Raw genomic sequence first — 25,029 nt, forward strand, 5'->3', positions numbered from 1 at the left:
GTGCTTTCAGGTACACATCTAGCACAAAAGAGAGTCCACTTTGCTCCTGTGTGTGTGTGTGTGTGTGTGTGTGTGTGTGTATGAAGTTGTGCCCGACTCTTTGTAACCCTGTGCACTCTGGCCCACCCAGGGGGCTCCTCTGTATATATGATTTCTCTAGGTGAGATTACTGAAGTGGTTGCCATGCCCTTCTCCAGGGGAGTAATCTTCCTGACCCAGGGATCGAATCCGAGTCCTTTATGTCTCCTGCTTTAGCAGGCAGGTTATCTTTACCATTGGTGCCACCTGGGAAGCCTCCCCCCTACAACACACCCCCTGCCACTTTGCTCTTAACATAGAAAAAGAAAGACCAACTTGGAACCAATTCTTGCAGCTCTCCTTACCTGAGATGGATCATGTATTCAACCCTGAATACATCTATTAATTCTATTAGTGTGGCTTGGAGATTGGATATGCTGACTGATTTAAGTCAATTGGGGGCCACTCCCAGAGTTAAGAATGGTTTCAAGTCTATCCAAAATACATGCTATGAATTCTGAGGTACCAGATAGGATGGGAAAGTGGAAAAATAAATGCTGGAAAGCAACAAAAATTGTAAACACCCAAGTGCTCACAGTTGAGAGCTTGTCAATACTCCAGTTGATCTTTACCCTCTGCTCCCTGGAGTCCCAGGAGTTCTCTAGCTGTGTCTGGAGTGTGAGGGCCTCTGCATCACAAGTGCTGATCTTGACTTCAGACTAGTCCTGTTTCTTCTGTTTTACATATTGGGCTTCTCTGTAAGATTTTATTTGAAGAGAGTGCTTCGCTGCTGAAAGGCAGGTTTAAAACCACTCCCCCACATCAATGCGACTGCAGTGGCAAAATTACCTATGTTTTATATTTTTTAGACATATCCCTACTGCCATAGGGCCTCCCCAGTGCTAACTGAGTGGAAACACAAAGGCATTTCTTAGAACACAAGTCTTATTGCTGCAGATTCCATTTCACAGGCTCCTTTCTCGTGCTCCTGATATTTTGCTATTAGTCAGCCCTTTCATAGACATTCTTTCCATTCTCTGCTCCATTTACTCACTCAAAAACACTTAAGGAAGATGTCTACTTTTCTAGTATTTTCAAATAGTCAACTTTAAGGTCATGACTAAGCAAATGAAGTTCTTAACAGAGTGGGTCTGCAGGTGAGATCCAATAATGTAGACAGTAATATCGTTGTCCTTCCAGTAATCCACTTGATTACCTGGACTGAAGTTATATCCTATACTTTGAAAATTAACTTTAAAGTAACAAAAAGTCAAACCACCACAAGAGAAGATAAAGTGTCCCTTACTTCATACAAAAGTTAGCAATATTTTTCTTATGGTCATGTACTTGGTGAATTCTACTCTTTCTCTGCTGAATTTTATCTCCTTCGTATTCTAGTCAATTAAATGTAAAATTGGAAAATATATAAGATTTTACAGTTAGCTCTGAAAGGATTAAACTCTTAACATTGTATTTATTTGTATTCATTCTACTTCCATCCCATTTCATTGTAATGATGTGTTTGGTCTATAAAAAGTTTATCCTTAAAATAAATGTTTGTTGAGAAACATTTAGGGAATTCAAAACATTTCCTAAAATTCAGCCTGAAACAATAAGTAATATTTGAATCATAAATTTTTGTGGAAGCTGGTATTATATAATATTTCTTCACTTAAAATTTAGTGATAAGAATCAGTAAGGATACATAAAAATAGGTAACAATTAGAAATACTTTGACCTTCTAGTGACAGTTGGTAAAGAATCTGCCTGCACTGCTGGGGACCTGGGTTCAATCCCTCATCAGGAAGAGCCCCTGGAGAAGGGAATGGCAAACCACTCCAGTATTCCTGCCTGGAAAATTCCATAGACAGAGAAGCCTGGCCGGCTATCGTCCATGGGGTCGTGAAGATTTGGACACAAATGAGCAACTAACACTTCAATACTGGAAATAATTCAGATTCATATTGATCTACTTTTATATTAATTATCTTTGGTTTCTATTTGATGCCACACTCTCCTCTGACTTTGCTGGAAACACAGTCCAAGGGAAATGTGTATACATAGAATTTGGGGAAGTGTTTGGGAATAGCAGCTATAAGGAACTGAGGGAAGCAAGATTGGACAGAGGGAGAAAGTCACCTGTGAGCTTTTGCAGCAGAGACCCCAGGTTATCATGGGAGCTTACAACCTTAATGGGGCCTCAGAACTGTCTTAAGCTGTGGCAAGAATCCCAGCCTCTGTATCCCATGTTGACTAATCACTGGATATAGACGGCCCCTGGGGAGAAGGCACACAGTGAGTAAGGCAGTTTCCTCCACCAAGCATGATGCCTGGGGAGGGATGCAGCAGTGAACTGCCTACCCTCAGTGCTCTTGAACATTGGAGAAATGAATCCTTCAGTTCTGAAGAGGGGCATAACCCCCACCACCACCAGAAAGGAGCTTTGAGGTATGGAGTTAAAGAATGCCAAGGAGGTCTGCTCTGTATCTCATTTGCCACTCAAATTATTCCTGTAACTTTGAATGCATGATTAAATAAAGTAAAAGACATTTGTTGATACAATGAAAGTACAAGTAATAGATAGTTGATAAAAGAAAACATGTAAGAGGTTCCCCAGGGTCTAAAAAACTAATTATTGATTAGCATGTTTGCACTAAAAGAATATTTATAAAGAGTATAAACACAAGGCAATGAATTTCTAGAAGTTGATTTCTTTGTTATGTGATACATTTCTTAAGAAGGGAGAAAGGAAAGGAAATCACAGGAAAATTATTTCACTTATTTCATTGATTAAATGGTCAAGCCTTGACCAGACTCTAAAAACCTAGGTAGCAACCTTGTTATCATCAGGGACCACCAAAGTATCACAGATGTTCTTCTCAGATAGCATATACACACAAGAAAAAAACATAAAAACAAATCAGCATAGATTTGTTTATGATTGAATAAACAATAACTTCAGCCTGAAAACTATGCATTGGGAGCTGATAATATATTACAGACAGTGTTAACTTTGCACAGTACTGAAATTTATACATGTTGAAACTGTGAAAGGTGAGCACTGTCTTAATAAGTTTTATTTTAATTATTGATACTTTTATTCACCTACAAATTTGCCTCTCTTTTGAGAATTATCCAGTTGTCTAAGTCATAGATTTTAGTCATTTTCTTTGTAAAAGGAGAATTTGTGTGGTTTTCCTCAGACTATGTGGTAAGTATCTGAATTATTTCCTGGGTGAATCTTGAACCTAACAGAACTTTCTGGAGCAAACTGTTAGTGCTTGCTTCTTATTTAGAGATGCATAGTTTTTATAGAAATCTTCATAGTATTGTATTTTAGTCAAATGCTAGTTGCTCTTTCAACTATTCACTGTAGTTCCAAAAAGGATCACCATCTACACATATATGAATATATAATTGGTGGAGACCATAGTTCATATTTCATATATTATTGTTTAATGAAAAAAAACAAGTTTATCTTTTAAATTAAGTTATTAAAATAATTTTCTTTTGACCTCAAAAAAAACAATAAAAAGTAAAGTTTCTAACTCTGCTCAAACTCCAGGAGATAGTGAAGGACAGGGAAGTATGGAGTGCTGCAGTCCATGGAGTTGCAGAGAGTAGGACAGAACCCAGTGACTGAACAGCAGTTCTGCTCCATGTTGTGTATGCTCACCAAGACTGATCTATCCAGTATACATAACAGGAAAAAATGTAATATGAAATAAAGGATGGAAATGCCAGTATGAAATATGTCAATTTTCAAGGGCACTGGGGAAATGGAATTCTAACTAGAAAACAAAATGCTTAACCCCAAGGAGTTTCTTAAATTAATTTTAACTATCAAACTTTTAAACATGAGTCAGCCACTTCTTTATAAAACATGCCCTGGTATTTTGGAGTCAACAAATTTGTGGATTACAAACTATAGAAGCCCAGTGCTTTCTTGAAAAATCACATTTGCCAGTCACCCTTGTTTCTTTGATAAGACTCAGACCTCAATTTGTTTTCCACTTTTCTTAAGTTCATCTCTCCTTCTTGGTTTATCACTCTTATTTCTCATGAAAATACAGAGTTTTCTTGTTTTCATTGCTAAAGAACAAGTAGAAAACAGCCTAACGTATCAGTGGCCTTTGGGTTAACTCTTATTGCCCAACTGGTGGTACCCCCAATTCAAGCTGACACTGCTAGAAAATTAGAGCCCTCTCCTCATGGTCCTTTGTGTTAAATTCATTAAAGCTTTAGAACTACTGTGTTGCAACAAGACTACCAAATGTAGAGAGTTCCCCACAGAAAGGTTCTTGGAAAGATGAGAAACAACAACCCACAGTTGAGTGAATTACCAATTCCAAGATGAAGGCTAAGGAAAAAAAAAATTAAGAGACGGATGAAAATGACTTTATTTCTGTTAAGAATTCTGCTTTTAAAAGAGAATTAGAAGAGTTTTTTGTTTAAGCTACTATTATTGTTCTTACTCCCATTACCACAATAAATGAAACCAAGTTGTGATAGATTAGATTTTACTTTTTAATTCAAATTGTTGTTGGTTTGGGAGGGTATTTGCGGGGGAAGAGGGTTCTGTATAGATAAGATAACAGGTTAAAAAAGAAATCCTCTCTCTTTGAAAATGCTGCTGCTACACAAGCAGAACAGAACACAACCTAGGTCCTTTTCAGTAACTACAAATTGGTTAATAGTCCCCAGCCTTAGGTTCAGAAGTTGTGTAAAATCCAAACAAACTAGCCAATGTAAAACTTGATTTTTAGTGGGAAGGTGACTTTCTTAGGACTATTAAGACAAGAGAATAAGAGTTGGTTCCTTTTTTCTCTTAATAGAAGCACTGCTATAAAAAGAGTGCTTAAACTATCTTGAAAGCTTTTTACTTGCCTTAGCATAACAGACTAGCAGACAAACTGTGTTATTGTCTCTTAAAGCTGAGATGAGAAGAAGAGCAAACTGTAATAGGTCTGCTTGGAACACTGTTGTTGAAATTCTCTTGATTGTACTTTAAGGTTTGCAGTATGTGTGTACAGTGATTGATGGTTTACAAGCTCCATCTGTATCTATCACTTTTCACCCCCCCCCAAAATAAACGCTGTGACTTAAGCAGAGATACCTGACAAATTCAAAACTTGTGTGACTCAGCCCTGCCTGCACGTTTTTAGTAATTTCACCCCCGCCCCCGCCTCACACACACCAGGTAATTTAGTTCATGGAATATTGTTCTGTGACATGTTTCTCTTTGCCAGTAATCTTGAAAATAATCAGATGCTGGACAAGTCCTCTTTCTCAAAGTTATATTAAGATATTTTATTAACAGAGGATATAATACAGCACATGTATCATGCTGCACACTGGTTATAGCCACTGAGAATCCCCAGGCTAGGTCAGTTTGTAAAAATCCTATTCTGTTTGCCTGCATACAAAGCCTGAAGATATGTGGTATGTCATCATTTAAGCTGCGTCTTCTAGGAGGTCATGAGATTTGACTGAAATATCTTTGCTGGGTCCTTTCCACAAACTCCTACCTTTAGATGAGTGAAAACACATAGTATTTTCCAGATTTGACTCTACTGTGGCTAGCCTCGTTTGGACACCTGTGTGTGTAGTGATTACCTTGTCTATCTATGATGTGGGCTTCTAGTGACATGGACAGAGCCTAGGATTCTGAGCATCTGCTCTTTGCTCCTTGATTGCTGTTTGTCGGAGCAGTCTATCAGGTGTTGCTTCCCAGCAGTCCATTACTCTCCGTGGTGTACTCTGAAATTGTGCTTCAGTGTCCTTGCAAGACTGTGTTTATCCTCACAGTCTGTAGCTATCCCCCCATCAGCTCACCAAGCCACATCTGCTCAGTTACCCTGGTACCATCTATTCGTCTCACCTGCGGGACTCCAAAGTAACACTCTATGCTGGCAGGCGGGCTGCATACCAAGATATTATTGTTGATGACGACCTGACTTGCCATTTCATGGTGAGCTTTATTTACATCTACATGAGAAGAACCAGGTGGCTTTTTCTAATTCATCCCTGTCTCAAAGCTGTGGGTTCGACCTAAACCCTCATTTTGTAAATTCAGAAGCATGATGCTATTTTGGTGTTTTGCAGTCTCCAGAAAAGCATATTTATCTTCTGAACCTAATTTTATTCTAATGTTCATTCCTTGCAGCCGTTGGGCAAGTTGCTGCTTACAAGCATCAGCTAGCAATTTTGTATTGTAATTTCAAAACATAGATTGCCAATGCCTTTTCTATACAGCTCTATATAGCTTTTCTATTCTGAATAGACTCTAAAACCTGGATCCCACCTTGTGATTCACTGGTTGCATCGCTAGTAAAGAACTAGAATTCTATCAGATCACAGTTGATTCCCATGTACTAAACAACATATGTTTCCAAATTTCACTACTGAAAATAATATAGGACATTATTTTGATCATGAGTATACCTCTACTTCCTTCTCTCAAAGTGACTTAGGATAGTGATGGAATGGCATGTAAAGTGCTCTTTCAAATATTTAATTTAAAAGATGTCTCCGTAATGATCACTTTGTTGAGTTTCCCAGCATGTGCATTCACGCCACTTTGGGAAGTTCCTAATCCATCATGCCTGGTAAGGAGCATAGCTTCTTTCACCTTCTATAAAAGGAACTTGTAACAAAAACAGCTCTTTTTCAATTACTAATTGCTTGAGCAGTTAGCTGCTACTAACCTTAGAGCATAGCTAGGGAATATAGGTCAACTTTTATAGTGACTACAGACCAAGCTTTGAATTTTGTAAAGAAAATACTGTGCCTCAACATTTCAACTAATGTTTGTAAATGTCTAAGTGATGTGCTAGACATTCTGATATTCACTGTCTTACTTAAGCCTGGGAAAAACCTATGACATATATAGTTTTCTCCATGGTATAAATCAAGTCAATGAGCCTTGGAATGGTTCAGTAACTGTCCAGATATGCAACTAGTAAGTGATATGGTAGGTCCTATGTTTTCTTCCATTCTCTTCACCACATTATGACTTTATTTCATACTAAGCTTTTTGTACAAGATCATCACTGGCAAAAGCTGTGACTCACAGAAGCTGGTCTCAGAGAGGTGGTCTTACTAAAAAAACATGTAAGTATTTTCTACCTACATTTTTTAAATCATGTGAGGAGAACTTAACTAAACTGGTAGGAATGTTTGTTAAAATCTCCTTTCCTTTTCTATCCATGATCCTTTATACCCTCACTTTCTCTGAGTCTTATTTAAAAGTCCTTCACAAAACATTCTGCCACCCCTGACTGTAACTTTTCTGTTTAACAAAGGACACTATTCTCCTAATCTTACCCTCTTACCTTTCTGCCCACAATCCCAGTTCTCTTTCATTCTCAACATTCTTATTCGGCATCACAAAAGTCCAAAGAATTCACCACAAGGCAATAGGAGAAACCTCATGGGAACATACTGAGGGTAGATCAGGGGCTGACTCTACTGGACAAAGTCAGTACCATCTTCACCAAGCAGAGGCATAGGACAAAACTGAGAGTATGCATATAGTAACAGCTTTTCCCCAACAACAATAACAAATTGGAGACCTTCATAAGAAGGACCTTTTTAACAAATCCATCACCTGCTTGGAAAAATAAGAATCATGCTCTGCTACTCCATTCCTTTTAAGTTTAGCAGCCCCGCTGCTGGCTTGCTTTAGAACTCCCCATGATAATCAGTGAGTTATACTTCTAAGATGACTTTGTCCAGCTTCTGCTAGAATCTCTGCCCTAGTTCTCACACATGTCATCATAGCAAAAATATTTTGTCTAAGAAGTTAGCAAGAGAGGTATTTTCAAGTGTGCCTGCACGATTCCGACTGTGAATTCTCTCAGTAAAAAATGAAAGCCCAGCTCTGAAAACTACACTTTCGTATCAGTTAGATATCTCAGAAGAGGCTGGATAACAAACAAGCACAAATTCTCAGCAACATGTAATAATAAGCATGTGTCTGGCTCATGATTTGTGGATCATTTGGGATTGGCTAATTTAGGCTGCACTAGGTTGGGTATATGATGATCTCAGCTGTTTACTCATGTAACTGGGGATCAGCTGGGGATCAGGCTGAGTCCACAGAGGCAGCTTAGTTCTGCATGCCTCCCATCCTCCTGCTTCCTGTCCATGTTCTCATGACAGTAGCAGAAGTGCTAGAGAGCAAACTCAATAGGGCAAGCATTGTTCAGGCCTTTGGTCAAATCGGGCTCTTTAATGTTTCATAGCCCCAAAAAGTCCCATGAACAAACCCAAAGAAAAGGGGTAAGGAAAGAGATTACCCATTCTTATTCGGACAAACTATAAGGCACATGACAATGAGCATGGATCTGGGAAGAGGTAAAAAGTTGGGAACACTGATAGAGTCTACTATAGTCGTTGACCTATTATTCTTGAGTATCATCCTATTAAAAGTTAAGTATGGTTTCTTCTGGTAGTGTCAGCTCTAGATGCAAGCACCTTTCACTCGTTCATCCATTCATTCACTTGTTCACTTAACACATAATGTTGAATTCTTTAGACAAGTGCTGCTTAATAGAAATATGTTGTGAGTCATAGATGGATTTAAATTTTTTCTGGTAGCTACTTTTTAGAAGATAAAAAGCCACAGATGACCAGTAGCTACCATATTAGACAATGAAGTTAAAGACTATATATTGAACTTGGTGCTGAGGATATGACACCTGCCCCATAGAACTTACAATTTTGAGAGAAAGGAGATTTAAACAGTGAGGCATTATATCTCTTTCTGGGAAGCTCATATTTTAGTTTACATTTCTCACATCTTGTCATACACCAGTGTACCAACTCCATTCCTTATGGTAATAGTTTTCTATTACACATTTCCATAAAACCTCTCTAGCCTAGTTTGGTTAGAGATATTTCAACATGCCTTTTCAAAATCTCTTATGAAGAGCTATCACTGTACTCCAAAGTCTGGCAACAAAGGTGTATTTTTTTTTTCGAGAATCAATATAGTAAACGGACATTATCTGAGATCTTATTACCAGGGGAATAAATTTTCACATTATATCTTTACCTGATAAGAGTCCAAGATCCTTCATGATAGAAATGTTGAACAGAAAAGTTGAGTTTATCAGTGTTTATCTGCTAAAAAAAAAAAAGGGGTGGTTGTAAGAGAATGCATAATAATAGTAAATAAAAGAGAGAATGTTGCTTCAGAAGTAGTACAAAGAATAATAAAAGCAGAGAATGGAGAAAATAAGAAAGAAGGAAACAATAGTCTTTATCTCTTTTTAACCTGATTAAGCTTGTAAGTGCCTAAAAGAAAGTTTTGCCTTCTCTGCACTAAACTGTCTAAGCGAGATTTATCAAAAAAGGTGGTTTTTAGAAAGCAATTATTGTCCATCGAAATTGCAGATAAGGGTCTTGACAAGAATAGGGAGATAAGATATTTTCTTTGTAGTCTAAAAAATAGAAAACCTGATATTTCTTTAAATATGTAGGCATAGCTTATAAAACTGAAAAAGATTTCTTTTAAATGCTGTGAATCACCCTGTGATTTCCTTTCTCTTTTTAAATCCTATTCTGCTTATTGCATGCCTTTTCTTTGGTGATTCATTGCTTTGATTGTGTAACTCCTTGATATCAAAACCACTTTGGGGAAATGCCCTTGTGCTTCCTTGTTCCTCTGGCAACATGGCAGGTCCCAGTGCTAGCACTTGGATTATGCTCTCAGAGAACCCAGAGCTTCTTTGATTTTCATAACTTGTGTGATTGGTACTCGCCTCCAAACAGCAAACAGTTTAGGTAGAGAAAAACATACTGGATTTTAAGCTCTGAGATGCTGTTTTTACAAGATATTACTAAAAACTGCAGTTATGGCTCTGTGTTTTCATACAAGACACTTTAGAAAATGACTATAATTACATAGCGGAGAGAGTCCAGATTACATGGTGGGCATTTTTACACATAAAATTACAAAAATATATTTGCGCATCTACTCCAGTTTCTCATGAAGGATTTAAATCAGAACAGCAACATTGGTCTTATGTTTAGTGACAAAAGATCATTTCAGTCATTTCAAATAATATTTTCCAGCACCAGTGGATATCCACCAAATACCTCCTTTCTGCTCTTCCTCCCCCAACACACAGACACACACACACATACACATTTGACATTCTTGTTTTTAATACTAAAATACTTTGAGTCATTTCCTTTTATTAAGATATTTTCAGATGAAGATTAAAAATAAATTGAAGAGTCAAGCAATAACATGAGAACTGACTTAAAACAGTTTAAGCTGAAGTCAGAGAGTATATTGTGTCCTCGCAAATTACCTGAGAATCTTTATACCCTCATGGCTTAAAACAAAGAAAGCATACTATAAATCTTTATTAGACAGACAAGTGAATGACTGTTATCTATTTAACATTAAGAAATTGTAGTGACTGTGGGTCTCTCTTTTTCTGGAAGCAAGTTCCTTCAAGCAGAAAGAAGGATCTATGAATTGGACAGCCTTTTGGATATAGCCATTAGCACTCTGTCTCTGTGTCATATTTCAATGGCTGGAAGGAGTCCCACCAACTGCAGAAAGAGAGGCCAGGCCTAAATGTAAGTGGCAAAATAGGGCCACAGTTCTCAACTCCTATTTTCAAACCATGGCTTCAGCCTCTTAAGTGTGGCCTGAACAGAGAAGTACAAGAATGGCGATGGAGGTCTAACCTTAATACGCTTATTACTTATGCTATATCCCTCTCTCCTAAGGAAACCCTATCTCAGTTTCAATTTTAAGATTAAGGTCAGAGATACTCTGAATCTTCCTTTAGCAAAGCAAAACCCATTAACATTTTACTAGGGAAGTTCTTTTCCAGTCATCAGATAAACATTGGTCTATATTTAGGATGTGGGAGAATTTCACTCATTCAATAAATAATCATCAAGCATCTTCACTGAAAAAGATTGGTCTCCTTTTGTTAGAAAAACTCTCAACATTTCTATTGGAGAAGGCAATGGCACCCCACTCCAGTACTCTTGCCTGGAAAATCTCATGTATGGAGGAGCCTGGGGGGCTGCAGTCCATGGGGTCACTACGAGTTGGACACGACTGAGCGACTTCACTTTCCCTTTTCACTTTCATGCACTGGAGAAGGAAATGGAAACCCACTCCAGTGTTCTTGCCTGGAGAATCCCAGGGATGGGGGAGCCTGGTGGGCTGCCATCTATGGGGTCGCACAGAGTCGGACACGACTGAAGCGACTTAGCAGCAGCAGCAGCAGCATTTCTATGGTGTTCCCACTATCAGAATTATCATTTTAAAGTTAAGATATGTTTAAAGTAGAGGAATTGTTTAAAACTTATAATTCTAAAATTCTCTATGTAAAGAAGTACCGTAGCAACACTTTTATTAAATGTTGATGAGCAGGTATACTGTTGCTCTTAGAAAGCTTCTATGCTGACAGCACTTATATTTGGTTTTGCTGCTTCCCTTTCTTCTACCTGCCTTTCATGTGAATTAATACTTCATCTGACTTGCATGCAGGGCACAACAGTTTTCATTTGTTAATGGAAAATCTCGACCTCTCTAGTGACCAGAAATGGGAGTCCAGATTAATGACCAAACTTTGGCTGTGGGGTAGGGGGGAGAGGGAGGAGGGAGAGGGAAAGAGAGGAACTTTTCCCAGAAATTTCGGAATCATAGACTTTTAGGCAGTCTAAGTGTTCAGAGGACATGCAGTCAATGATTCTCAGTTCAGGTTGAGTATTACAATCACCTAGAGATCTCCTGAGGCTCCATCTTCTCCAGACCAATTGAACCAACATCTTTGCTAACAGAAAGAACCTGGGGATGGATATTTTCTTAAACCCTGCCTACTCTAAAGTGCAACCAAGGTTTTCAAACAATTCCTTTAGTCCAGTTCTTTTCTATATGGATAGACAAAATAAAAACCTGTCAGAAAGAAATGAAATATAATATTTCAGACCTTTTAAAGCCTGGATTAGAAATCGCATTACCTAGCCCCAATCCAGAGCAATTTCCATAACATAGTACTAATATCTTTTGTTAGCCTTGACTCGTTTGAACTTTCCCCTGATAAAATCATAACAGGGGCATGGCAGGCACACAGCTGTTAGCAAGTGACCAAGCCCCTCCCGCAAGCGAGCAACCGTTAGCGAGCAACTAGCTGCTAGCGACCGTTAGCAATTCCGCTCAGCCATTGGTCGGCATCGTAATGGGCCCCTCCCCCAAGCAAGTGACAGTTAGTGAGCAAGGTTAGAGCGACTGTTAGCATTGCCTGCTCAGCTCTTGCCCGGCATCGGGGTGGGGGTGGGGGGTGGTAGGGGAGGGGTGTCCGTCCACCAAGCTAGTGACCGTTAGTGAGCAAGGGTGCAAGGTTACGGAGCAACCATTAGCAGTCCTGGCCTTCCCAGGGACTCTGTGGTAAAGAATCTGCCTGCCAGTGTGGGAGCTGCTGGAGACACAGGAGATGCAGGTTCGATCTCTGGGTCAGGAAGATCCCCTGGAGAAGGGAACCGCTACCCACTCCAGAATTCTTGCCTGGGAAATCCCATGGAGAGTGGAACTACAGTCCATGGGGTTGCAGAGTTGGACCTGACTGAGCACTGCACATTAGCAGCCCTGCTCAGCCATTTGTTATCATCACAGCAGGGCCTTCTCCTCTCTCTCCCCTTCCTTTGTATTAAAAGGAGCCTGAATTCAGACTGAAGGATGAATTTTTAAAATTAATCTTTATTTGATTATAGTTGCTTTACAGATGGCATTAATGGTAAAGATCCACCTGCCAGTGCAAAAGAGGTAAGAGACGTGGGTTCGATCCCTGGGTTGGGAAGATCTCCTGGAGGAGGGCAGGACAACCCACTCCAGTATTCTTGCGGGGAGAATCCCATGGACAGAGGAGCCTGGCGTTTACAGTCCATAGTGTTGCAGAGAGTCTGACGCGACTTAAGGGTCTTAGCACTGCGCATAGTTGCTTCACAAAGTCGTGTTAGTTTCTGCTCTACAGCAAAGTGAATCAGCTATATTTATACATATACCCCCTTTTTTTTGGATTTCCTTCCCATTTAGGTGTCCACAGAGCATTGAGTGGGATTTTCTGAGCTATACAGTAGGTTCTCATTAGTTGTCTATTTTATACATAGTATCAATAGTATATATATGTCAATCCCAATATCCCAATTCATCCTACTACCCACCTTTGCTCCACTGGTGTCAATACATTTGTTCTCTATGTGTTTGTGTCTATTTCTGGGAGATGGTTTTTTGAGATGCTAATCTGCTATCTTCTCGGTCTGCCAGCTGATTAAAGTCTTTATTCTTTGCCCCAACAATTCGTTTCCCAGTTTATTGGCCTGTGGTGCAGTGAGCAGAGTGAGCTTGGGCTCAGTAACAAAACTAGCAGAAGAAATCATGCTTCTCAAATTTTTCTATCAAATGACTGCTGCTGCTGCTGCCAAGTCGCTTCAGTCGTGTCCGGCTCTGTGTGACCCCATAGACGGCAGCCCACCAGGCTCCCCCATCCCTGGGATTCTCCAGGCAAGAATGCTCGAGTGGGTTGCCATTTCCTTCTCCAGTGCATGATGGGCATGAGGGCAGAACCCCACCATGCTGGATAAACACATGAATTTCCTACATTTCTTGGTACTGTTGGCTTCCTTGTCTTCTGTCAAAAATAAGTTAGTCTTTGACTGTTGTGAAGAGTTTTTGAACCATATTTATAACTTTCATTTCATATAAGTCAAAAAGATATCTTCAATCACTTTAGCATATGTAGACCCATTTTTAAAGTCATCATACATATAAGAGTTGGTGTAACTCACTTCCTGAGAAACAGTCTGAGAAAACAGCACTGATAACATGGGCCCAGTTTGCAGTGTTGAAGATAGAGATAGTTAAACATTTTCCTGTTCTTTTGACATCTATCTTTTCTGTGTGTGTATATCTGTTGAACTCATCAAAGTCTAAAATATTTCAATTCAGCATAAAATTGCAGTACCAATTGTCATATGGCATATATTTTATCTTGTGCTGGGACGGGAAAGCATATCTAAATGCATCATGCCTATGCTCAGAAGTAATGCAAATCTTCTATCTTGCCACTGCCAGAAATAAATGAAAACGATAGTAGATAAAGGCTAGAAACATTTTTCTGTGTTGCACTGATGCAAAATTTTGTGTGTAGTGATCATCATCATGCATTAAGCATCCACTGTAAGCCAGACATTCTAGATGGGCAGAATATTGAAGGCATAATTTCTTCAACTCTCATTAATCAAAAACAAATAAACACAATTTAAAGTAGTTGAGAGTAAAGAATAAACACTGAAATTTTTTAAACACCTAAATATATTATATGATTTATAAGCAGAACTATATACATTCACATAGTTTTTTCAGCCTATTAAAAGTCTCCACTAAAGACTCATTTACCTAATTAGATAATTGAACTGTGTCTATGCCTACACATGGTTGTTACCTTATGTGAATTGTGTATGAATTGTATCCATAGTGCACAGAATAGAGAAATTCATGAATAACAGGTGTTTTAATGATTGTTTTTGTTAAAAGCCTGCAGAAATGCCCATGTCAGAACCACAGAGTAAAGAAAAATCAGTGTATTAGAAGGAGCTTGCCTGATGGAGGTCCATAATGAGGGTCACACTGCCCTGATGGAATTTACCGCTGCTCAGAATATGAGTCCCTATATTACCAGTGTAAGAATTTGATTCAGGCAGGAGGTCTCATCCTGGTCAGAATCACAAGGACCTGAAGCACCTGAATGAGGTGATCAGTTCACAAATGGAGAACCACTCCCCTACTGTGTCCAGAATGTTGCTGTCCTTTTTGTCTAGCCCCTCTTTCTGACCTAGCAGTCCCTGGGGGAGCTCATGAATAAATGTGGGTGGTTGTAAGGGATGTGCCAAGTAGACCCAAGGGAAGTGTGAGGAATCTGCTGAAGATGTGACTTCCAGTTTCCAGGAGAACAAAGGATCTCGATCTACACTGGCAGCCGGTGATTCCTAGATTTTCTCTTCTTCATTCTCAAAGCTAGTGGTGATCAATCCATGTTTCATAGAACCCTAGGGTATTTTGTGGGAGATGGATCCTCTTTAAAAGAGAGAATAAAACTTTAACTACTGCTCTCTCTACCCGTTGTCTCCCTGTTACGATACAATTTTAGCTTCAGTCACTTTCCCAGTCCTGTCTCCTGGTAATGACATTATTTCCCCTTAGTAGACTATTGGGAGTTCCCAAACTCCCTGTCACTCTTTTACTGAGATAATCACAGAAGGTCAGTCATCTAGGAATAATCATAAGTCATAAGTAACTTTTACTTAATTCTCATCATATGGTATTATTTCCTCATTTCCTTAGGAAGTTTTCAAAATTATAAGTGAGAATTTTACTCTTTACTAGTAGATACTGTTATTTGGTACTCTAGATCTTTGAGCCTGAGATAGATTAGCAAAACTTTTTATATTTCAATGCAATATTGAGAGAAAAACATAATATATATAAATAGGCAAGCCTATATTCTTTTTTAGCTCTCTTAAACTCTCTACTCCATGTGTTTTCTGAAACGTCATTACTTGCGTTAGAGATAGCTATGACATCCACTGGCAATCTCATACTCTTAAAGGAGTCAATTTTTAAAGAAATACAAAAAGTTTTGTACTATAATTATGGAACATATGTCAATTTTCATGCAAAAGGACTAACCCCATGTTGCCATTAGAAACAGAAGTTAACAAAACAGAAAGGTTTAGCCAGAGAAATATCATATACTTGAAAATCACTTTTTCCATTGCACAGAAAAGAAGCATGTATAAAGAGGCAGAGTGTAAGGTCGTTTCTTCATGCAGTTCTGCTTATTTTTTATTTATATAAAGAGAAGCAAAATAAACAGTGCCACTTCAGCCTATCCCTTGGAGTTTAAGTTACCAGAGGAAAGAAATCATGACTTTATCCTGGTAGAATTTCCCTTGAAAAGCAGTTGAATATTAAATCATGGATCACTAGTTTCTTAAAATATTTTTTAATATCTTGGGTAAAAATTGTAAAATAGTCTGCTCTCTGATCTTTAACAATTATTTATAGTCATGCTTAAGATGCAATTTGTGCAAGAGGGTTTCTTTTTTGACTTTCTCCTCCCCTTTAAAAAAAAAAAAAAATTTAGACTCCCTAACATAGTCAATACTCTGAGAAAACCTGAAAATATTTATAACTGAACAACAAACTTATAGAAGCTCAAAGGCAATTACCTCTTGTATAAATATGCCTTAGGCAGATTTCAACTAGTTTTTAAGAAGCAGAAGTTTAAGCTTGCTCAAGAATTTTTTTCATGCAACAAAATTTGCATTATCTACTCTTATTTCCTGCCCTCGTCTCCTCTGGTTCCTCTCACTTCTGTCTACCATTTTTAAACTTAGAAGCATTATCTGGCTACAGCTACACAGTCAGAAGTCTTTGAGAAACATGTACCTGTGTCCTCTTGTTTAATTAAATGCTTACAGCCCCACTGTTTCTTTACCTTTAGACTCCAGTGCATGTTCTTATTTTAGATTACTCTAAGAAATCTCTCATTTTAGGGTGGGATGTTTCAAAAGAACAGCATCGATACATGTATATTATCTAGGGTGAAACGGATCACCAGTCCAGGTTGGATGCATGAGACAAGTGCTCGGGGCTGGTGCACCGGGAAGACCCAGAGGGATCGGGTGGAGAGGGAGGTGGGAGGGGGGATCGGGATGGGGAATACATGTAAATCCATGGCTGATTCATGTCAATGTATGACAAAACCCACTACAATATTGTAAAGTAATTAGCCTCCAACTAATAAAAATAAATGAAAAAAAAAAAAATCTCTCATTTAGGTAATATCAGTATACAACATAGATTAACATTTCATCCTTACCTTGGGACATCTACAGTTCTTTTTTGCCCCTTTCAGGTAAATATCCAATAACTAGGAATTAATTTGTACTTGGGATAACCATTTTCCAAAATAACTAGTCTTGGCTCAAAAAAGACTTTAGCTGTAAATTATCTGTTAAAAATTATTTAAGTTTTTGCTTATATTTTTCAAAGGTAAAAGATATCTAAAGATAAATATAAAATATTTGAGACCATAACAGTAAAAGTATAAAACATCATGTTTGAGTGTTTATGTTATTCAGGACTTATCTGAAGGTTTTCTGTGTCATTCAGAAAAACAATTCCTTTGTAACTATTCTATACAGATTGTATAGAATTTGGATCCAGAAACAAGTTTCCTCTTTTTTACTACCACTTTTGACAGGAAAATAATATATTTCCCCTTGTCCATTTTTAAATCTTATCCTTTTAAGAGGGAATCAGAGTAGAAGAAATATCAGTATCAATACAAGTGAATGCCTCTGAAACCCTACTAAGTTACATACTGTTCTTCTGTATAGTACAAAGAAATAAGGCATGTCTTTGCCTTCAGGTTACTTATAAGTAATTCAAATAACACACAGGAAAAAATAATAACACAAGTTGTTCATGGTTCGAGTTATTGCAAGAACATTGATTCAACAACTATTGAGTTCTGAGGATGTGCTAGGCATTCTGCTAAATGCAGGGTATTTTAAAAATGAAGATAATTGTGAACAAAAATGGTTGCTTTCCTCTAGGGAGATGAGGATAAAGAAGCAGGGACTTGGTGATATATTCTAAGACAAGTGAGAAGGCATTGAAGGCTTTTAAATGGAGGGTTGACAAGATTGGTTATGTGTATGTTTTGTTTTGCTTTTTTAAATCACCCAAACACCATGAGGAGAATTTGGTGGATAATTTAAAAATAGAAGATGAGAGACAGAAAAAAGTCATGCACTATTCCAGGCTATAGATGCAGTCTTAGAGGTGGTGGTGGTGGTGGCAGAGGAGAAAAGGAAAGGGTTGTTATTCCCTTCTCCATGGTATCTTCCTGACCCAGGGATCAAACCCAGGTCTCTGGCATTGAAGGCAGATTCTTTACCATTTGAGCTATAGGGAAATCCCAAACTCTTAGTTGTGTCTGACTCTTGGCAACCCCATGGAATAGTCCATGGAATTCTCCAGGCCAGAATACTGGAGTGGGTAGCCTTTCCCTTCTCCAGGGGATCTTCCTAACCCAGAGACTGAACCCTGGTCTCCCTCATTGCAGGCAGATTCTTTACCAGCTGAGCCACCAGGGAAGCCCAAAAAGGAAATAGGAAGATAGAAAAAGGAAACAAAGGAGATAGATTTTGAAAAAAGTATTAAGAAATAAAATCAAAAGGATATGATAATCAGAGATTAGGGGGAAGACAAGAATTTAATCTACTCTGATTCCTTGTTTAAAGGTTGAAGGCCAGGCTTTTTGGCTTAATTGATGGCTTATGGTGCTGTTTACAAAAATAGAAAACACTGAAGAAAAGGTGTATTTGAGAGGAAGTTTTTATGAATCCAGTTATGGAAAAATTCAGTTTGAGGAGCCTACAAATCATTTAGGTTGAGATGTCAAATATTCAGTTAGAAATAAAAGTCTGAAACAAAAAAGAAAAGTCTGGCAATAGAAGAAAATGTTAAGCTAAAGATTTGAGTCTTCATCAAATGATAGCATTATACACTTTGATGAGCTCCCTTATCAATATCTACAATGGAAAATAAGGTAATTTAGATTAGGATTCTCTCACTATGAATTAGAAAATTCTGGCAAAATTTCATGGGAAAGAGGGCTGGATCATGAAAAGACGTAGAGAGAGAAATGAATGAAATGGCAGGAACAAAATAAAAATATAAATAAATAGATTGTAAAGATTTTCGTTACAAGTAAGATAAATACCAACTCAAACTGGCTTAATCCAAAAAAAAAAAAAAAATGGAACCTATAAATTCACACATAACTGAAAGTTTCAGGGTATTCTACCTGCAAGCAGGGGTCTGTCCATGGGTGATACACCAAGATCAGAGCTCGGATTCTTTTTTTTTTCAGTTATTTTTTTGGTGTTTACTTAAGAAGTTCTTTCTTAAGAACTTCTGTCAAGTTCTCCTCTAATGATCCCAAGATGATTGCTAGTAGTTCCAGATGCTATATGTTCATATGCTCATGTCCAGCAAGAAAAAATCTTGTTTGTTTTTGCATAATAAGACAATGAAAACCCCAGAATGGAGATCATTGAACTATTAAGATTGTATGCTTATCCCTAACATTGTAGGTAGAGGTTGAGATACACAGATTATTTTTAACTAATCCAGGTATACTTCTGGAGTGAAGATAAATCCTCTCACTAAACTACTCAAAGTATTAGGAAAGGGGGATAGGAAGCCTAGGTGTTACATTGTAAGAAGTCTTAAATACCAAGTTAAACACTTTATTCTTAATTTAACATACCAAAAAGAGTTCTTGTATTTTGAACTGAAGCAAGATCCAATGAAATTATTTCAAAAAATTAAGTCTTGAGGCAACTATAGTACATATGGCAATGTTTAAAAAAAAAAAAAAAATCTGTTAAAAGAGCCTACAGCAATACTTTAGGAAAGATAAAGTGAAAACCCAAACTGTGATTAAGTAAAAATGTTGATGAAAGGAAGACAGTAATGAAGTAATGGATATGACAGTATTTCAGATGAAGAATCCATAGGACTTAGTAAGATAGTAAGAATAAACTTTATGGTGCAACTTCAAAATCTTCCACTGAGATTGCGAATAAGGTGATAACTTTGGCACAGAGGCAAAAATGGAATCCTTTCTTTGACCATAATACTTGACCCTTTTCCTTTAGTCTTAGCTCTGAGCTAGGCTTTTCTTTTCTTTCTTTCTTTTTTTAAAATTTATTTATTTTAATTGGAGGCTAATTACTTTACAATATTGTAGTGGTTTTGTCATACATTGACATGAATCTGCCATGGGTGTACATGTGTTCCCCATCCTGAACTCCCCTCCCACATCCTTCCTCATCCCATCACTCTGGGTCATCCCAGTGCTCCAGCTTCAAGCACCTGTTCTTCTAGAAAAAGCAAGAAGAATTCCAGAAAAACATCTATTTCTGCTTTGTTGACCATGCCAAAGCCTTTGACTGTGTGGATCACAATAAACTGTGGAAAATTCTGAAAGAGATGGGCATACCAGACCACCTGACCTGCCTCTTAAGAAACCTACATTCAGGTCAGGAAGCAATAGTTAGAACTGGACATGGAAGAACAGACTGGTTCCAAATAGGTAAAGGAGTATGTCAAGGCTGTATATTGTCACCCTGCTTATTTAACTTATATGCAGAGTACATCATGAGAAATGCTGGGCTGGAAAAAGCACAAGCTGGAATCAAGATTGTCAGGAGAAATATCAATAACCTCAGATATGCAGACGACACCACCCTTCTGGCAGAAAGTGAAGAGGAACTAAAAAGCCTCTTGATGAAAGTGAAAGAAGAGAGTGAAAAAGTTGGCTTAAAGCTCAACATTCAGAAAACTAAGATCATGGCATCTGGTCCTATCACTTCATGGGAAATAGATGGGAAACAGTGGGAACAGTGTCAGACTTTATTTTCTTGGACTCCAAAATCAGTACAGATGGTGATTTCAGCCATGAAATTATAGACACTTACTCCTTGGAAGGAAAGTTACGACCAACATAGATAGCATATTTAAAAACAGAGACATTACTTTGCCAACAAAGGTCTGTCTAGTCAAGGCTATGGTTTTTCCAGTGATCATGTATGGATGTGAGAATTGGACGGTGAAGAAAGCTGGGTGCTGAAGAATTGATGCTTTTGAACTGTGGTGTTGGAGAAGACTCTTGAGAGTCCCTTGGACTGCAAGGAGATCCAACCAGTCCATCCAAAGGAGATCAGTCCTGGGTGTTCATTGGAAGGACTGATGTTGAAGCTGAAACTCCAATACTCTGGCCACCTCATGTGAAGAGTTGACTCATTGGAAAAGACCCTGATGCTGGGAGGGATTGGGGGCAGGAGGAGAAGGGGACGACAGAGGATGAGATGGCTGGATGGCATGACCAACTCAATGGACATTAGTTTGGGTGGACTCCAGGAGTTTGTGATGGACAGGGAGGCCTGACGTGCTGTGATTCGGGTCGCAAAGAGTCGGACACAACTGAGCAACTGAGCTGAACTGAGCTGTGACCTATTACTCCCCACACGCACAACTTTCCAAGAAGGCAAGTTCCAAACTCAGAATGAAACCTGCCCTTCACTCCACTGAATGAGAACTTGCAGATTACATGCCTGCTTAGCAAATGTTTTTTATAGCATTTTGTCAACTTACAATGAGTGTTAGTAAGCAACAGAACACCCAGTGGTTTAAACAAGTACAATTTCAAAGGAAGAAGTTAGTAGTGTTGGTTCAGCTGCTTGTCAGTAACAGGGCTGATATCTGTATTTCTCTGGACTTTCCTATGTTTTACATCATTGTGACCAGATGACTGCTCTGTCTCCAAGTATTGTGGCCTCATTCAAGGCAAGCAGCTGTGTGGTAAAGAGCAGAGGAACAGAAATCTTTCTATTTATCAATAAAGCAAATTACTGCCTGGTTTTCTTTCTCAGTGTACTTCTTATAGTTCATGGGCCAGAACGGGGTCACATGACCACTCTTAGCAGTAAGGGAGACCAGAATGAACATTTGATTTTTTGTTCTCTATTTTGTAAATCATAGCAAGAAAGTTGGGAATGTTTTCTGGGTGACCAAACAGTAATTCTACCATGAAAACCCATCATTCTACAGTGTGCTCTGTGCTTACATATGTATTACACTCTTATCTTGTATTTGACTTTGTATTTCTCCATACATGATGCCTCCTCTACCCTTTGGGACAATATCTGCATAATTAATTTCCAATTTCGAAAATGGATCTTTCATTCTCTTTTTCCATTAGCTACTACTAACATCTGTTTAACTCATGCAGTAAAGAAGCTGGAATTTTGGCTTCCCTAAGTAGGCAACATATATTGACTACAAAGGATATTATTTTTATTTATGTGGAATTATCTTGGGAAGCATTATCCATGTGTAGTAAAATATAGCAAAAGTACTAAATGATTCCATAGGGATTTAGTGAATGTATCATGTCTTACCTTTTATGAGGTGTGATAGAGTCTCGCAAAAGAATATATTTTAAAAAGGCCTTATCAACCTTGACTTAGAAAGAAATTGAGCACCAAAATGTAGCACCTGCATATCATAAATAAAACTAGTAATTATATCACTTGATGCAATGTTTAGAAAAATAGTCAATTAAAGCAGTATGAATTCAACCAGAATCCTCTGCAGGCAAGAGCATCATGCAATTCTGACTTCACAATGACATGAAATTTTAAATGACAACTGTGCTAAATCAGGGAGCAGCAAACCCAGGCCAAGTTTAAATTTAGTATCACTGCTAGTTTACTGAAAATAACCTCCATAGCAGATTCTCTATAAATTTCAGGTGACCGACTACTTGTTTTTCTATTCTGTTCAGAGATTATCAGGAACCCAGAGGCTTCGGTGTTGTCTCCCCTTCTCAATGGCGTTTCTGGTGTACACCTCAAGGAGTCTCCTTGGCCAACCTTGATACACTCGGAAATTAAACAGAGGATCCACTGCATATATTCTTCTTGAAAATTTTCATCGTATTTGTTCAGAACTTACCAAATAAGCATAAGGATTTGAAGGTAAGAGAACTTTGGAAGTAACTCACTTTCTTATGTAACTCTTAATTACATCAAAAAGTGAAAATTAAATCTATTTTTAAAAAATATACAAAAGTAAAGGAAATAATTGAATATAAGGAAAATAGCTAGTTATGTGTAGTTAGTTCTACAGCAAAAAAAATAAAATACAAAGTTTAAAAGTTTTATACATCATGTAAATATAAATACAAGTATGGCACAGTGGTTATCTTGATATCTGAAATCAGTTTCACACAAAAAAGCATGGCATACAGTGGTTCTCAAATTTTACTATGCATAAGAGTTAAATGAGGGGAGAAGGAGGTTTTTAAAATGCTGATTCCTGGGCATATTTCACAGAAAGATTTACTATGTCCAGCAATTTGCATTTTTTACAGCTACCCACTCTCAGATGATCCTGATGACGATGGGTCTTAGACCTTTAAGAAACAGAGAAATTAGCATTTAAAATAACATACTTCTGATTTTCAAACTACATTAGAAGGGATTTTATATGGCTTGTTTCCTACTGGAAACAAGGAAAGCATACTTTAAATTAGTGCTAAATTAGTATTCCTTTTTTGACCCCCCCCCAATTGAATTATTAATCCTTTCTAATATTTTTTTTTTTCAATTTAGTATGATGTGCTAATTCCCAGATGTTCCTATCTCTCTCTTAGAGCGACAGTCCTGTCGCTCTCTTCAGCTATTTCTCTGTTCCACATAATGTTTTGGTTTATTCAGATGTTTATGGATCGAATTCTAAGAAATATCTAGATAATAATAATGAACTACTGCTGAGGGTGGCTAAATATTTCTTTCTTTTCTTTTTTTGAGGGTTTGTCTTTTTCTCTTCATTTTGAAAACTCAGCCTTAGAATTCAAAAGAGCAGATCTGCGTGATATGCCTTTAGCTACTCTTTTTTCCTCTGCGGCTGAAACCTTAAAAAGTATTTGCTGTATTTATAACAGGGTACATGTATGTTTATTGCATATCATTTTATTTCTGTTTCTGTATTTCACTTAGCAGCTTCATCTTTATTATTTGATATTTTAAGCTTATAAAAGATTTGCTTTTTATTTCAGCAAAAGAAGTGATTGATATGGACATACTCAGACCTTAAATTGTGATGATTTTTTAAAGATTCAGTATGATATTTTTATAGTGAAGAATGAAGTTTTTAATCAAAATGCATTGAATTTCAGACTTATTGCTATTTTCTGTTAGCCTTTGTGTGAACTTATATTGTGTAGATTTTCTTGTCCATAAAATATCAAAAGGCAAGAATAAACCTTTAATCAAAAAAATTGTGCCCCTATAACTCAAGTTAGTTATGCATGTTATTTATTAATATTACACAAAGAAAATTAGTATAGTCATATGCATAAAATAAGGCAGCATAAAAGTTTAAAATATATATATAAAACTGAATCATCTCACTACACACCAAAAGCTGACACAACATTGTAAATTAACTATACTTCAATAAAATTTAATAATGAAATGAAATAAAGTAATACTTAAAGTAACTAAAACAAAAGATTTGCAGAATTGTTTTAACTATAATTATGAATTTTCATGTACGTTTGCTGTCAGAACTGTCCTCAAGAATAACATTGCCATCTGATGATAAAGTTCTAAAATTTGTAGTAAACAAGATGATAAAAATCCTTAAATATGTAGTACATAAGTTTAAGGTCAACAGAGTCTCCAATAAGATTTCATGAAGTTTTTAGTGTAGATCTTCTATAATACTTCTGTTTCAAAAAAATAGAAACTATTCTTTCACCCTTTCGTGGAGAAAGAATGGAATTATGTCTTCAAATGAGCCACATTCATTATCATTGGTGTATTTATCTTAAATTGTGACTCCGTAAAGAAAACTTACAATGTAGTTTTAGGGAATCTTAGTGAAACAACCTCCATACTCGTGAAGTAAAATATACAATAAAAGAGTAAATTACAGAAACTTTAGAGAAGCATAAAGTTTTAGAGCAAAAATGGAGCATTGAGATCTTCTAGCCTAGTCCCTTTATGTACTGCCAAATTTACTGGTAAAAAGCTTAATATGAAAGAACAGTAAACATCAGTCTGGTCAGGTATGACTTATTAACAAGGAGAAACTAGCCAATATTTTGCAATATTTATTTCTTGTATGAGAAAATGAAGTTTGAAGAAGCGAAGAAAGTACCTGGGTACTTATAATTCAACTTGAAATCATGAATTATTTTAGTTGTCAGTAGATAATCTACCATGACATTAATCTAGAAATGAAAGTAGCAAATTTAGGTTTATTTCAGGCTGGCCTATCTGTATCTGGAAGTCTGATATTGAGAGGGAAAAAGAACTGAAAGAAGCATTGAG

General features: G+C 37.4%; 1 protein-coding gene across 2 annotated transcripts in view; it reads left to right on the plus strand.

The window, feature by feature from the left end:
• The window catches only part of HS3ST5 (heparan sulfate-glucosamine 3-sulfotransferase 5), a 286,056-nt gene that overhangs the window by 84,755 nt on the left and 176,272 nt on the right, over positions 1 to 25,029 (plus strand). For both annotated transcript variants that reach the window (XM_065911461.1, XM_065911462.1), the window contains exon 2: positions 22,476 to 22,668. The gene's annotated coding sequence lies outside the window, so the exon portion shown is untranslated. The remainder of the gene's footprint in view (positions 1 to 22,475; positions 22,669 to 25,029) is intronic.

The sequence above is a fragment of the Muntiacus reevesi genome, chromosome 19, assembly GCF_963930625.1.
Source record: "Muntiacus reevesi chromosome 19, mMunRee1.1, whole genome shotgun sequence".
Taxonomy (NCBI): domain Eukaryota; kingdom Metazoa; phylum Chordata; class Mammalia; order Artiodactyla; family Cervidae; genus Muntiacus; species Muntiacus reevesi.